This window comes from Papio anubis, chromosome 11 (assembly GCF_008728515.1).
Source record: "Papio anubis isolate 15944 chromosome 11, Panubis1.0, whole genome shotgun sequence".
Classification (NCBI taxonomy): Eukaryota; Metazoa; Chordata; class Mammalia; order Primates; family Cercopithecidae; genus Papio; species Papio anubis.
In genome coordinates this window covers 56,203,510-56,217,721 of record NC_044986.1, presented here as the reverse complement: position 1 = coordinate 56,217,721, position 14,212 = coordinate 56,203,510, and the positions used below count along the sequence as shown (strand labels likewise).

Below are 14,212 nucleotides of genomic sequence, written 5' to 3'. Positions count from 1 at the left end.
AAATAATCATCCTCTAAAGAAGTTGTCAGACTCACTTGCTGCACCACTCAAAGGAGAGAGAACGTTGGGTAGATTCATATGAATGTGAAAATAACTTCAGCTAAAGCAAACAATGTGTCAGACTGAAAGAACAGTGACTTGACAAGCCTAATTTTACTTTCCAGGTAGTATTTACTTTCCATAAGTGAACTTAGGGAATGAGTCCAAGAATACTGCCTGGAATTCCAGGAGGCTGAATATATGTGCTCCAGAAAAATCGATTTGCAACTATAGTGAGAGTTTTTATAGTCATGCTGGCTGCCTCTTTAAAAAAAAAAGACAAAATAACTAAGCAAGTAGAATGCTGCCAAATATGACTGTGTCCTAGATGGTAACATCAAAATTTGTATTTCCCATTGTAGAACCAGTTGGATTTTGAGCTATCTGAACTCTGTACCTGCTTTTCTTTAATATTGAGTCACAGCCATCCTATTTTTAAAGAGAAAAGCCAATGACTTCCAAGATTTGTACATAGTATAGAGTGATATATACTTTACAAAGTACATTTACATTCTTATTTAATCCTTATGGCAAGTCAGGCCATTTTGCTTGTGACCTTTTACAGATGAGGATATTAAGGCTCGGACAGGTCAAATGTTGTTTCTGCCTTCACACAGTTTATGACTGGTAGAGCTAAGACTTGAAGTCAAGATTATTGATTCTCAGCCTGACGTTCTTTCTATTACATTAAGCTATCTCTCTCAAAGTATTTACAAAGAATAATAATAGTCATCTTCTGTGAAATGATTGCTATATGGCAGACACTAGGTAAATAATTATATATTACCTTAGGAAATCCCCAAAACAATGCTATAAGGTAAATACAACTATCCCCCAACACCTTTTTTAAAAAAATGGGGAAACTGAGGTTTAGAAAACTTAAATGATTTACTCAAGGTACTACAGCTAGGGAGCAAAAGAATAAAATTTGAACTTATCTAGAACATAGATCTTAACTACTACTTATATTAATAAATAATATTTGATCATTAGAGACCCAAAAACAAATTCTGAATCAAATGCAGGTACAAGAGCAACCCATCGTAAATTTCTTCTTACCCTACACAGTGAAAGAACTCATGTTTTTTTATTCTTTTTTCTTAACAAAGCAAGACTTCATTTCTAAATCTCTAGAGTTTACTTCAAATACCAAAAACGGGGGCTGATTAGTGAGGTCATAGCAAGGGAAGATCCCCAGATAAAAGGTCATTGAAGCCATGGCAAAGACTTCCATGATACATACTGTACTCTAAACCTCTTCTAGGAAAATGCTCAAGTTCTCACAGCCATGTGTAAGCCAAGAGTGGCAAGAGTGCTGACGCTTGTCAAGGCAGCCCTTTATCTGAGGCCAAAAAGTTAACAATATTTGGCCATCTGCCTGGCTTAAAGTGGAAGGACTAGATTTACAATAGTGAATAAATTCTCCGTGGTCCCTGTCTTTCTGGATCTCCCAGTCGTAAATGGGAAAAAGAAATGGTACAAATGTTTAAACACTGAAAATACAAAGTCCAGGATCCAATGAAAGAATGTGAGAATGCACTTAGACTTGGGGACTAGGGAAGGTCTCTCTAAAATCGTGACATTAAGACCTCATGGATGGCACCAATTATGAAAATAATGGAGAAGAAGAAGACCCCAAGCAAAGAGTACAACATGTGCAAGGACCCTGAGGTAGGAAATAGGCCTAACATATTTGAAGAAATGAAAGATCAGTGTATGATCTTTCATTTCTTCAAATATGTAAGATTGGTGTGTGATCTTCCATTTCTTCAAATATGTTAGGTGAGCTGGTGGTAGGTAAGATAGGCACAAGAAAACATTTAAAAAAAAAAACAAAAAAAAGCCACACTATCATTCAGAGCCCTGTAGGCCAGAGGAAAGGATTTAGATTTCATTCTAAAGGGAATTTAAGTTCCTTTTAGATGCTGGATGTTAGACTTTTGTCAGATGTGTAGTTAGCAAATATTTTCTCCCATTATGTAGGTTGTCTCTTTATTCTGTTGATAGTTTCTTTTGCTGTGCAGAAGTTCCTTAATTAGGTCCAGTTTGTCAATTTTTGCTTTTTACAAGCAAAAAACAACCCACCCCATTAAAAAGTAAGCAAAGAACATGAACAGATGCTTTTTGTTTTTTCTTTTATTTTTGAGACAGTCTCACCTGTTGCCCAGGCTGGAGTGCAGTAGCACAATCTTGGCTCACTGCAACCTCTGCCTCCCGGGTTCAAGCGATTCTCGTGCCTCAGCCTTCTGAGTAACTGGGATTACAGGCACATGCTACTATGCCAAGCTAATTTTTGTGTTTTTCATAGGATGGGGTTTCACCATGTTGGCCAGGGTGGTCTCAAACTGCTGAACTCAAGTGATCCACTCACCTTGGCCTCCCAAAGTGCTGGAATTACAGGCGTAAGCCACTGTGCCCAGCCATGCACAGATACTTTTCAAAAGAAGACATGCATGCAGCAAACAAGCATATGAATAAAAGGTTAACATCACTGATCATTAGAGAATTGCACATTAAAACCACAATCAGATACCATGTCACACCAGTCAGAATGGCTATTATTAAAACTCAAAAAATAACAGGTGCTGGCAAGGTTGTGGAGAAAAGGAAACATTTTTACACTGTTGGTGGGAGTGTAAATTAGTTCAACCATTGTGGAAAGCGGTGTGGCAATTCCTCAAAGAGCTAAAAGCAGAACTACCATTTGACCCAGCAATCCCATTACTGGGTGTATATACCCAAAGGAATATAAACTGTTCTGTCACAAAGACACATGCACACATATGTTCACTGCAGCACTATTCACAATAGCACAGACATGGAATCAACCTAAATGCCCATCAATGGTAGACTGGATAAAGACAATGTAGTACACACACATACACCATGGAATACTATGCAGCTATAAAAAAAAGAGCGAGATCATGTCCTTTGCAGGAACATGAATAGAGCTAGAGACCATTATCCTTAGCAAACTAACCAAAATTGCTAACCTGGTTAGCCAACTAACCAGGAACAGAAAACCAAATACTGTATATTCTCATTTAGTGGAAATTAAATGATGAGAACACATGGACACAAAAAGGGAAACAACAGACACTGGGGTCTACTTGACGGGGAGACGGGAGAGGAGAGGAAAAATTAGCTATTGGGTACTAGGCTTAGTACCTGGGTTACAAAATAATCTGTAACAAACCTGCACATGTACCCTTGAATTTAAAATAATTGTGTGTGTGTGTGTGTGTGTGTGTGTGTGTGTAAAAGAATTCGAAGCCTCTGAAGGATTTTAAGCAAGGATCTAACTTGGTCTTTTTTCCCTCTTTAAAAAAAAAAAAATTAAGAGCACGGACTATGTAGAGAATGGATAGGGGGACAAGAATAAAATGAAGGTAACCAATTAGGAAGTTATTGCTTCAGTTCAACTAAGCCATAATGGTGGCTTCGGCTGGGAAGACTGACAGCACTTGATAGATTAGTGTGGTGGGCAGAGTGGAGAAGAACCATTGAGTCAAAAATGATTCCCAGATTTCTGGTATAAGCAACTAGATGATAGTGGAAGAGGAATGAGTTTTAAGAAGAGTGGCAGGCATTCAGGCTTGGACTTGAGTTTGAAATGCTATGAGACATCCAAGTATTTATGTTACATACACAAGTCCGAAGCTCTGAGGAAAAGTTGGGGCTGTGCATATCAAAATGTGGAAATCATCACAAAAGACCTGGGTATTGAATACCAGTGAATGGATGTGATTACCTAGGGAGAAAGCTGAAGTAAGCCAAGAAGGGGCTCAAAGGTTGAGTCCTCAAAAGCAACATTTCAGAGTTTAAAAAACTTTCCTCAGCCAGATGCAGTGGCTCACACCTGTAATCCCAGCACTTTAGGAGGCTGAGGCGGGCGGATCACGAGGTCAGGAGATCGAGACTATCTTGGCTAACACGGTGAAACCCGATCTCTACTAAAAATACAAAAAAATTAGCCGGGTAGCGGGTGCCTGTAGTCCCAGCTACTTAGGAGGCTGAGGCAGGAGAATGGTGTGAACCCAGGAGGTGGAGCTTGCAGTGAGCTGAGATCGCGCCACTGCACTCCAGCCTGGGTGACAGAGCGAGGCTCCATCTTAAAATAAAATAAAATAAAATTGCCTCTGACCTCTCTCTTCCTGCAGAACTCCAACCATGACGTTCCTTAGTAAGCACTCAATAAGTGTCACCTATTACTAGTATTAAGAGAACCAAGAATAGAACCTTGAAGAGCTTTGGATTACAGAAGCTGGTGGACTAAGAAGCAGCAGCCAGTGATGCTAGAATATAATATTGGGAGAAGTGAGAACAGCAGTGTGTGAAATCCTCTGCATGTGATGGTGGTTTACACTTCAGAAAAGTTTCTATTCCGTATCACTTGTTTCTCATAGTAGCCCTAGGAAATTAGTAAAACAGGTATTCTTGTTCCTCTTTACTAAGGAATTAACAGTGACAAAGAGACAGCAAAATCTCTAAGGCTGAGTGCAGTTAATGACAGGTCTGGATTTCCTGAGTCTGATTCTCACAAGTCAGAGCTATGGGCTGAACTGCTTCACTACAAATTCAGGGCCCTGTCCTCCCCAATATTTTACCAGAATTCATATAGAGTAAATACGTTTTTGTATTATATATTTTTTATTTTTCTTACCCTTAAAAAATTCCTATTAACAAAAGCCTTGGCTTCAAAATAAAGAGCTAGAGGCTTGATTTCCAATTCTGGTTCCACTATATATTAACTGTAACCTTGAGCTCGCTATTTAAGAGAACTTTATGGCTCTCTTTTTGGCTGGACGTAGTGTAATCCCAGCACTTTGGGAGGCCGAGGCAGGTGGATCACCTGAGGTCAGAAGTTAGAGACCAGCCTGGCCAACATGGTGAAACGCCGCCCATTTCTACTAAAAAGACAAAAATTAGCCAGGCATGGTAGCACGCGCCTGTGGTAGCACGTGCCTGTGGTCCCAGCTACTCAGGAGGCTGAGGCAGAATTGCTTGAACCCAGGAGGCAGAGGTTGTATCGAGCCAAGATCGTACCACTGTATTCCAGCCTGGGCGACAGAGCAAAACTCCATCTCAAAAAAACTAAATTAATTAAAAAATAAATAAATAAAAGCTTTGTGGCTCCATTTTCTTATCTATAAAATGGAAAAAATAATAGTACCTCACAGTTATTAGGATTAAATTAGCTAACCCACTTTAGAACCGTTTAGAATAAATACCTTTACCTAATAAAAATAATAACAGTAATAAAATTTTATTTATGTTTTTCTCTCACTGCTAAAACATGAATAGTTTTCCAGTATTTTTTTTCCAGCCGTTTGACTTAAGATACTTTTTACTCACAAGTGAACAGAAAAGAACAAACAAAAAAGCCCTATTTCTTGGTATTAGTGAAAAAACAAAGCTACCTGAATTGGGAATTATGCTAAAACTGCATAATAAAACTGTAGTTTATTTTAGTTACATAAAGTAATTAAAATTAATTTTTAGAAAAAAGTCTTAGTGCATGATTTCTGTAACTACAGAGACGGAAAAAGAGAAAAGAAGGGAAAGGGAGAGGTGGGTAGGGAGAGAAACAAAGAACTAGAGTAAAGACCTCTCTGTCCTCAGTGGGCTGAGGCTTTCCTTAAGCCATGACACAGCTAAGTCTTAAAGATGAGTAAGAGTTGAACTACAAAAGTAGATTTCATTAGGGAGAGTGAAGTCTGAACTTTCAAGGAGGTGGCATTTGAAACAAATTTGAAGGGTAGAAGAGGAGTTAGCCACAGATGATCATCAGAGAAGCAAGTATAGGTGGATACAAAATCATGAGCAAAGACAATGAAGTGGGAAAACAACTTGTAGTTGATACCTGGCATGTAATCTAGATCCTCAAAGTGAAGTCTGTAGACCACAGTATCAGCATGACTAGCATGCCTGAAAGTCTGTTAGAAATACAGAATTTCAGGCTGGGCGTGGTGACATGCCTATAATCCCAACACTTTGGGAAGTCGAGGTGGGCAGATCACCTGAGGTCAGGAGTTCAAGACCACCCTGGCCAACATGGTGAAGTCCCATCTCTACTAAAAATACAAAAAATGAGCCAGGCATGGTGGTGGGCACCTTTAATCCCAGCTACTCAGGAGGCTGACGCAGGAGAATCGCTTGAACCCGGGAGGCAGAGGTTGCAGTGAGCCAAGAACGCATTGCACTCCAGCCTGGGCAACAGAGCAAGACTCCATCTCAAAAATAAATAAATAAAAACAGAATTTCAGACACACTGACCTACTGAATCAGAATCTGCACTCAAAGACTCTTACGTAATGCAGATTAAACTTTGAGAAGCACTGCTCCAGAACATTTGACTGGCTCTCAAATTATCTAGAGTTTTTAAAATTTTTTGATGCTGGGCCCCATCCCGAAAAATTCTATATAAACTGGTATGGGATGTGGCCTGGATATTGTTGTTTTAATTTTCCCAGGTAATTCTAATGTGCAACCAAGTTTGAGAACCACTGGAGATTGCAAAACAATCTGTCCTCAGTGGAGGATAGTAGGAATTAAGCCTAAAAAGGTTCATTGGGCTGGACCAGAGAGCTTCAAATGCCAAATCAAAGATAGGAGACCCTTTTTAAAGCTAGGCATTAGGGTCTAAAATCCACAGGTATGTCCATTCGCCTATAAAAGACAAATCAGTTCTCTACCAGAGCATGCGCCTGACTTGAATGTATGCAGTACATATTTAACTGTAAAGTATCAACCGCCACGAAAATCTAATGAATTGCTGTTTCCAAGTTTGTTTTTGTTTGTTTGTCTGTTTGAAGTCTCGCTGTGTCATTCCAGGCTGGAGTGCGATGGCGCGAGCTCGGCTAACTGCAACCTCCGCCTCTTGGGTTCAAGCAATTCTCCTGCCTCAGCCTCCCTGAGTAGTTGGGATTATAGGTGCCCACCACCACGCCCGGCCAATTTTTTGTATTTTTAGTAGAGACTGGGTTTCACTATGTTGTCCAAGCTGGTCTTGAACTCCTGATCTCAGGTGATCCGCCCCCACCCCGGCCTTGACCTCCTAAAGTGCTGGGATTACAGACATGAGCCACCGTGCCTGACCCTATTTTTGTATATTTTAAAATGTTTCTTAAAAATACAGTGAAATGGCTAAAAGGAATGATTGGTTTTCTGATTTAGTTTCTCCCACCTTTAGGTTTGAAAGGCATACAAAACCCAAAGAAAGACAGATTCCTAAGTGTAACTGCATCTATCTCATATCCATTATCTAAACCAGAAAAGGGAGATGATTCAAAATTCTATTTTTGAAATGTCATCTTGATGGCTTCTGCCCTTACAGCTTCCCATCAGATGGCGCTGTCATCACAGTTTATACCAAGTGTCAATGTTTTTATAGTAAGTACACAGTCACTTAGCCAAGGTTCTCATGCTTTTTATGCAACATGGTACCTGGTGTAGTCTTTTGTCCAATGAATGACCTTCCTGTACCCAGTGTGGTTGGGACCAACATGCTCTGATTGCATAACTAAGAAAAGAAAAATTTATAAGAGGAACTAACTCCCACTTTTAAAAAATCACCCAAATCATCCTCACTGGAATATAAGTAGGCATAATTCACAGCATTTTTTTAAATGATAGAAGCATATCCAGTATATCCAGAAAGATAACATTTGCTTGGATTGAGGTGAGAAGAGAAAGGCCTTGCTACTCATTAAGAAATTAACCTGGGAAGTTGGATTGGTTTTTAGGAGACATGGAGAAAAGTAGTGATGATCACACATCTACATAAATTTATTAAAAATTATCAAGCCAGACCAGGCGCAGTGGCTCCTGTCTATAATCCCAACACTTTGGGAGGCCGAGGCAGGTAGATCACTTGAGGTTAGGAGTACAAGACCAGGCTGGCCAACATGATGAAACCCCATCTCTACTAAAAATACAAAAAATTAGCCGGGCGTGGTGGCGTGTGCCTGTAGTCCCAGCTACTCGGGAGGCTGAGACAGGAGAATCTCTTGAACCCGGGAGGCAGAGTTGCAGTTAGCTGTGATCATGCCATTCCATTCCAGCCTGGGTGTGTATTTATAATAGCTGAAGTATGGTATATAAATTATATATTAAGCTTCAAAAAGTCAGGGGGAGGGGTTTAGAGAAAGCAGGGAGTGAGACTATAGTAACATTATCATAGGACCATCTAAGAAGCCTGGTGCCTAAAAGATTAGGATTAAATGATAAAAGCAGGTGAGGAAACCCTGATCATCATCTTCTGATTTGCCCACCCTCTGCAAGATGATCTACCCAAGTGAGTCACTTTCCTTCTTTGGAACCTCACAGAGTCACAGGGGAGGGGTGTTGAAATCACATAGGAGGAATTGATACTTTCATGTTCTTGGCTCCAAGCATTAGTGACCTGGGGCATGGAGGTCAGTAGCACTTTTAATACTAAAAAGGAAGCCAAGGCCTGTAGTGGGGCAGAGAGAGGAAGTGCTGTACCCAACATATTTCCATAAGCCAGGGTGTCCTAGGTGACCCATCTAAAGAGGAAGATACTTGTCTGAGGTAAGTAAACATCTTCAAGGTCACTGGAAACACGCCTGGGCCCCAAGAGAGGTCGAATTCTAAAGGTTGTCCTAGATCTGCAGATATAGTCTGTTGTTTATATGTGAGTGAGCAGGGTTATTCTTAAAATTGTTCTTGTCTTACTCAGGATTTCTATAGGAGCTGTATCTTGTTCTGAGGCAGGCATGCAAGTTTGTCAGCTTTTCACACTGAACAAGGAGGAGAGACAATATATGGGAAGAACTTCATTTTATGGAAAAGGCAAATTCATACCACAATAGTGCACAAAAGTATGAAAACCTCTGCCAAAGAATGATTTATTTTGACACAGTAAGACTGGTTATAAAACACAGATGCTTTATGCAGGAATCATCCAGCAAGACAAGACGTTCTCAGTGGAGCCTCCACTGAAAAGCTCAAATAAAATTAATTTGTCCCATTATGACTGACAGGGACAAGAAAAGCTAAAGTTCTTTGCAGTGGTAGAAGTTTCTCTTTAATTTTAATTTGGTTATGGAAAACAAATTTCATTGTAATGAAGTAATGACACTTTTCCTCCTTTTGAAAAATGAGTTGAACTTTTGGAGAAGTGAGAGACTTACAAAGCATTCAGAAATAGCTGAGATGCTTTATCCTGACTCCATATCCTTGGCCCTTTCTGCTCATGGAAGTCCCAGACTCCTTACATTTTGATGTTTAGGGAAGTCTCAGAGATTACCTCTCTCAGCCACCTCATTTCACAGATAAGACTAAGGCCCAAAGGGCTACAAAATGGCTTCCCCAAGCAGTTGAATAACCTGAGCTTCAGACAGAACTAGAAGAGGGTCTTCCCAACACAGTCTCTAAAACTGTCACTGAAGCAAACTGGGTATTTGCCCGTGCACAGTGGAAAGTCAAACACCAAACACCTAGCACCAGGTTTTTGCAGGAGAAAGGTGTATTGCTGCTTGACTGACAAGGAGACAGGAGGAACCACTCAAATCTGTCTCTCTAAGCTGGGGGCTGGGTCATGTTTTAGAAGCATAGGGTAATGAGGCATGATCTGACTGGATCCTGCAATGGGGTGACGCCAAGGCTCTATCTGATTGGATCCTGCCATGAGGCATAAGCTTCTTAATTAGCTCCTCAGTCTGAAAACTTAGGTTCCTCCTATGGTTGCATATTTAGTTCATCTGGGCACGCTCAGATTATGTGACCTTCAACCTAGGGGGGTCCATGGAAACTCAAAAACAACTCACAACTTTGTTACATAAAAGTTGAGGGCCAGGCACGGTGGCTCACGCCTCTAATCCCAGTACTTTGGGAGGCTGAGGTGGGCAGATCACGAGGTCAGGAGATTGAGACTATCCTGGCTAACACGGTGAAATCCCATCTCTACTAAAAATACAAAAAATTAGCTGGGCGTGGTGGCAGGCGCCTGCAGTCCCAGCTACTCAGGAGGCTGAGGCAGGAGAATGGTGTGAACCCAGGAGGCGGAGCTTGCAGTGAGCCAATTTCGGGCCACTGCACTCCAGCCTGGGTGACAGAGCAAGACTCTGTCTCAAAAAAAAAAAAGTTGAACCAGGTGGTCTAGTACAATTACAAAACACAAATACAATAATAAGCAAGGCTCCCGGAGGTCACAGGGTCACCTAGAAAAGGTCACTGCCTTCTAAGAGCTTTCCAGTACACCCTCTAAGGCATCAAGCAGGTAGCAACATCATGTTAAACCACCCCATAGGGAATGGAGGGCCTCTATTCTCCAAGACTTTTCTGTTGAATGGCAAGTAAGGCTTACACTAGTTCTCTTAATAAAAAAAAAAAGAAGAAGAAAAGAGAAAAAAAGAAAGCTAAACTCACTGTCTACTGTCTCTTTCCACAGGATCATAAGTTTTTACTGCCAGTATTGAGAAATTCATGGAAGAAATGTCAGCAGGAAGTAAAAATTCACCGAGAAGTGTGTGTGTGTTCGCTGCTTCCACACATTAATGGCATGATTTTTTTTATGCAAAAAGAAAAGAAAAGAAAACCACCCACATTTTAATTTAGCATGAGCCAATTTACAGAGCATGGAAATCACTTTCATTTCCGGATTGGCGCGCGTGCAATTAGCAATGCAGTGTATATACAAGAAGCCATGCTGTTAACAGTTTATCTCAAGTAATTTGGTGTCATTTACAAAAGGAAGAAATTCCTGCCATCAGAAGGGACAGAAGGAGATGGAATGATCAAATCACAGAGAAACACTAAAATTACTAAATCTACAACAGCTCGCCTTATTTTTCTTGGACCCAAACTGTCAGGGTATAAACACTATTTGTTTCTTTTTTAAAACATCGATAGTTTTGCTGTAAATAATAACACTGTATAAATTCTAACAGAAAAATAGAATAAAATGTTGATAAGGCACTGCCTCTTAGAACACAAACAGAATATTGCAAATGCATTTAACAAATAGGGGTCTCAAGTGACTTCACCCTAGAAGAGGAGGGAGGGATTCTGGGTGGGGGGGGACTCTTCACTGATTCTTGTATATTAGCAATTATAATGTTTGTATATGCAAAACTGCTAGCTTGATTTTAAAAAGAAAAACAAATCTTTAAAATCTGCTGCAAATTTAAATAATTCCCAAAATGAGGAATTCTGTAGTTCTGTGAAAAATTTTTTTCTTCAGAATACTAATATTTTGATGCATGTGTATCACCTTATTTTGATTAAATCTTTTCCAATTTTGCAAACACTACAATATACTGCAACACAAAAGATTTTATCTGTAAACACAAAGCCCTTCATCTAATATTTGTTGCTATTGCCAATTTTTCAATGAAATGACCTAAAAACAACAAAAAAAAATAACCTATACGGTAGTTGCTTTAGGGGGTGGGGGGATGCTAACTGTTAGTGCTTAAAAGGGGGTAAATGCTTGCCGCTTTAGAGGTGGATGGTGCTCATAAGAGGCCCCAGTCGGGGGTATTTAAAATGGACTGAACAGAAATTCTTAGCTAGTAGAATGGCAGCACGCTGTAAAATTATTACTGTATTGTGTACTGGCTATAAGATGTAGACACCTTTCAGTAAGCCAATCATTTGTAACCATTCTAGCAGTGTCATATTAGGTTAATAAGGCTGCTGTGTTTTCAAGGGCATTTTTATTTGGGTTTTGGTGAAATTCTTTAATTTGTTGATTATATTCACATAAAATCAGCATTCATTGACACATAGCTCTAATGACCTATGTATGAAAAACCATACACTGGATGACCTAGTCGATTATTTAAGCATAAAATAAATTGTGTTAAACTCTTCACCTATCTGTGCTCTACAGTCTCCTTGTGTTTTCTGGCAAAAGGTAGTTGTCTAATCCCTTGTCATATGAGTCCTGGTCAATCCACCCCGTTGGTCCTCTTTGTGCCTCTGTGGTCACTGATGAGATGACAGTCTCTAACATTCATATGTGCCCTGCAAGCTCCCAGCTTATAAATTCTGTGCATTTCTTGGGGGAGCCAAGAATTAAAGATTAGTTGACAAGTAAATTTTGCCCACATCTGTTCAGGCCATTGCAAAAAGTGGAGAACTGGAGATACCATAGCCAGCATGTCAAAAACTTGACTGGCACTTCTAGGAGCCATCAACATGCAGTTGCTTTTAGCCCACAGAGCATTTGTTTTGTTTTATTAATTTATATTTATTGTCCATTCTTACAAGTTGGGAGATTTCACATAATCAAGTTGCTAACTTCTCTTAAAAAGCAAGATTTGGCAACAATGGACCTCATTCCCAGAAGGTAACAACCTGCTGGGGCCAAATTGTCCCTGCTGCCCACTCCAGCCAGGTATGGGGTCTACAGGTATCACTGCCACAGCCTCATTTCTTATATTTGTACATCCTGACTATGAGTTTGCAACCCATACACTGCGTGAATCTAAATTCTACTGAGGCAGAGACCATGGCTGTTTTAACTTTGATTCTAGTTACCAGCTTAGCATATGGTAGTAGTGATAGTAGTAACTGTCATCATCACCACTAAAACTGGAGTGCTCGCTACATGCTATTCTCTGTTCTAAGCACATTCCATTTACTTACTTAGTCCTTATATCTCCTTTATGAATTAGGTACTGTCTTTCTTTGATGGTAATGATCCTTTTATAAAATTACATGAGTGCTTAGAGACTTTCAGCATTGTGACATATTGCCTGTTCATTAAAGATTGTTGCCAAGTAGAATGAGTTGTCCCCAGTAAGGACTCACTATCAATGCAGAAGAAATGCACAGATAATCTCCTTTGCATAAAGAATGGGGCTAGGTTGCATCTGTGTGGTATCCCAAATTTAAAAATGTGCCACTGCCCTTGCACCAAAATTATTTTATGATGGGTAAAGTTAGACCCTTGAGAAGTTTAAAAAAAAAAAACTTTCCCCAAAAGTTCTGAGCCTGTAAAGCCAGGATCAGAATATAGGTGTCCTAACTTCCTATCTAAGAGTTATGAATTTCTGACTCAGTCTTTGAGAGAAGGTGTTTATCCTGAACCAGAAACTCAATGATGTATACCTGTTTACGTATTAAATAGTTGTGTTTATATACCCAAAAATTTGACTTTAGGTATATGTGATATGCTTTGGTTCCAATCAAGCAGAAGGTCATAAGTTTACTCAGAAGTATCCAAAATATGACATTCAAGATTTAACTTGCATATGTGTGTATATGAATATATTAATACATGTATATGTGGATTGAATGTGACATACATTATGTATTTCTAACATAATATTTGGCCTGCCAGCTTATAAATATGTATTTAAGCTTTTCATTGATTGACATTACTGTAAAAAATGAATTGTGATTGATAAGTTCTGGATATTTGCTGTTTTTTTTCATTTTATATTCTAACTAAATTATTGAATTTATTAAATTAAAATATGCTATCACTGTATTGCCAAATTATGGCAATACACTATGCAGTATTATTTCAATACTTTTAAGAGGCATCTATTTCTTCATTGAACACATAAGCAGCTAGCCTCCTTTCCTCTGTAAATAAGGACTTTTTTGGCATCCTGATGTTCCTCGCTGTTCATTTGGTGTCATCCTGGAGTTCCATCAAGACTGAGGATTTTCTCCATGGCCAATAAACTATTATCAGCATCAGCTCATGTTTGGCTGTATGACAGGGATATGTGAGAAGCCCAGAAATAAATCACAAAAATAATAAGGCATCTTCTGAGTCTCTCTAAAGAAGCCAGTGATCCAAAAACTAACTTCTTATCTGAGTGAGTCTTGGTATTCTTGCTTTGCTTGAAGAGGCTGTGGCATATTACATGGTGTGTAATTTCGCAGGCATATCACACTGCTTCTGTTTCATGAATTGATGATCAAATTGTCCAGAAGTAAACATTTACAAGATTGAGATTTGAACCAAACTTTTCAAGAGTTATTTTAATAATACGAGGTGGAAGGCAGTGGTGTAATTTCTTTACACGGTTACCTGGCTAAATAGGTACCAATACAAAAATTAAATAATAGAGCAGATTCTGGTAAGTATCCTTAGTAACAAGCCCAACAGCTTTCATTTCTTTAATAGAATTAAATGCAGATAGTTCAAAATAGAGTAAAATGAAATTTACCATCGTATCTGCTACACTTA

General features: G+C 39.4%; 1 protein-coding gene across 34 annotated transcripts in view; it reads left to right on the top strand.

Annotated features, from left to right (window-relative positions):
* The window catches only part of ANK3 (ankyrin 3), a 704,392-nt gene extending 690,612 nt beyond the window's left edge, over positions 1–13,780 (top strand). For 31 of the 34 annotated variants that reach the window (XM_031652632.1, XM_031652636.1, XM_031652640.1 and 28 more), the window contains one exon: positions 10,454–13,780. The gene's annotated coding sequence lies outside the window, so the exon portion shown is untranslated. The remainder of the gene's footprint in view (positions 1–10,453) is intronic. The other 3 variants (XM_031652657.1, XM_017963059.2, XM_017963060.2) reach the window with 1 other exon arrangement.
* The last annotated feature ends 432 nt before the right edge of the window (positions 13,781–14,212 follow it).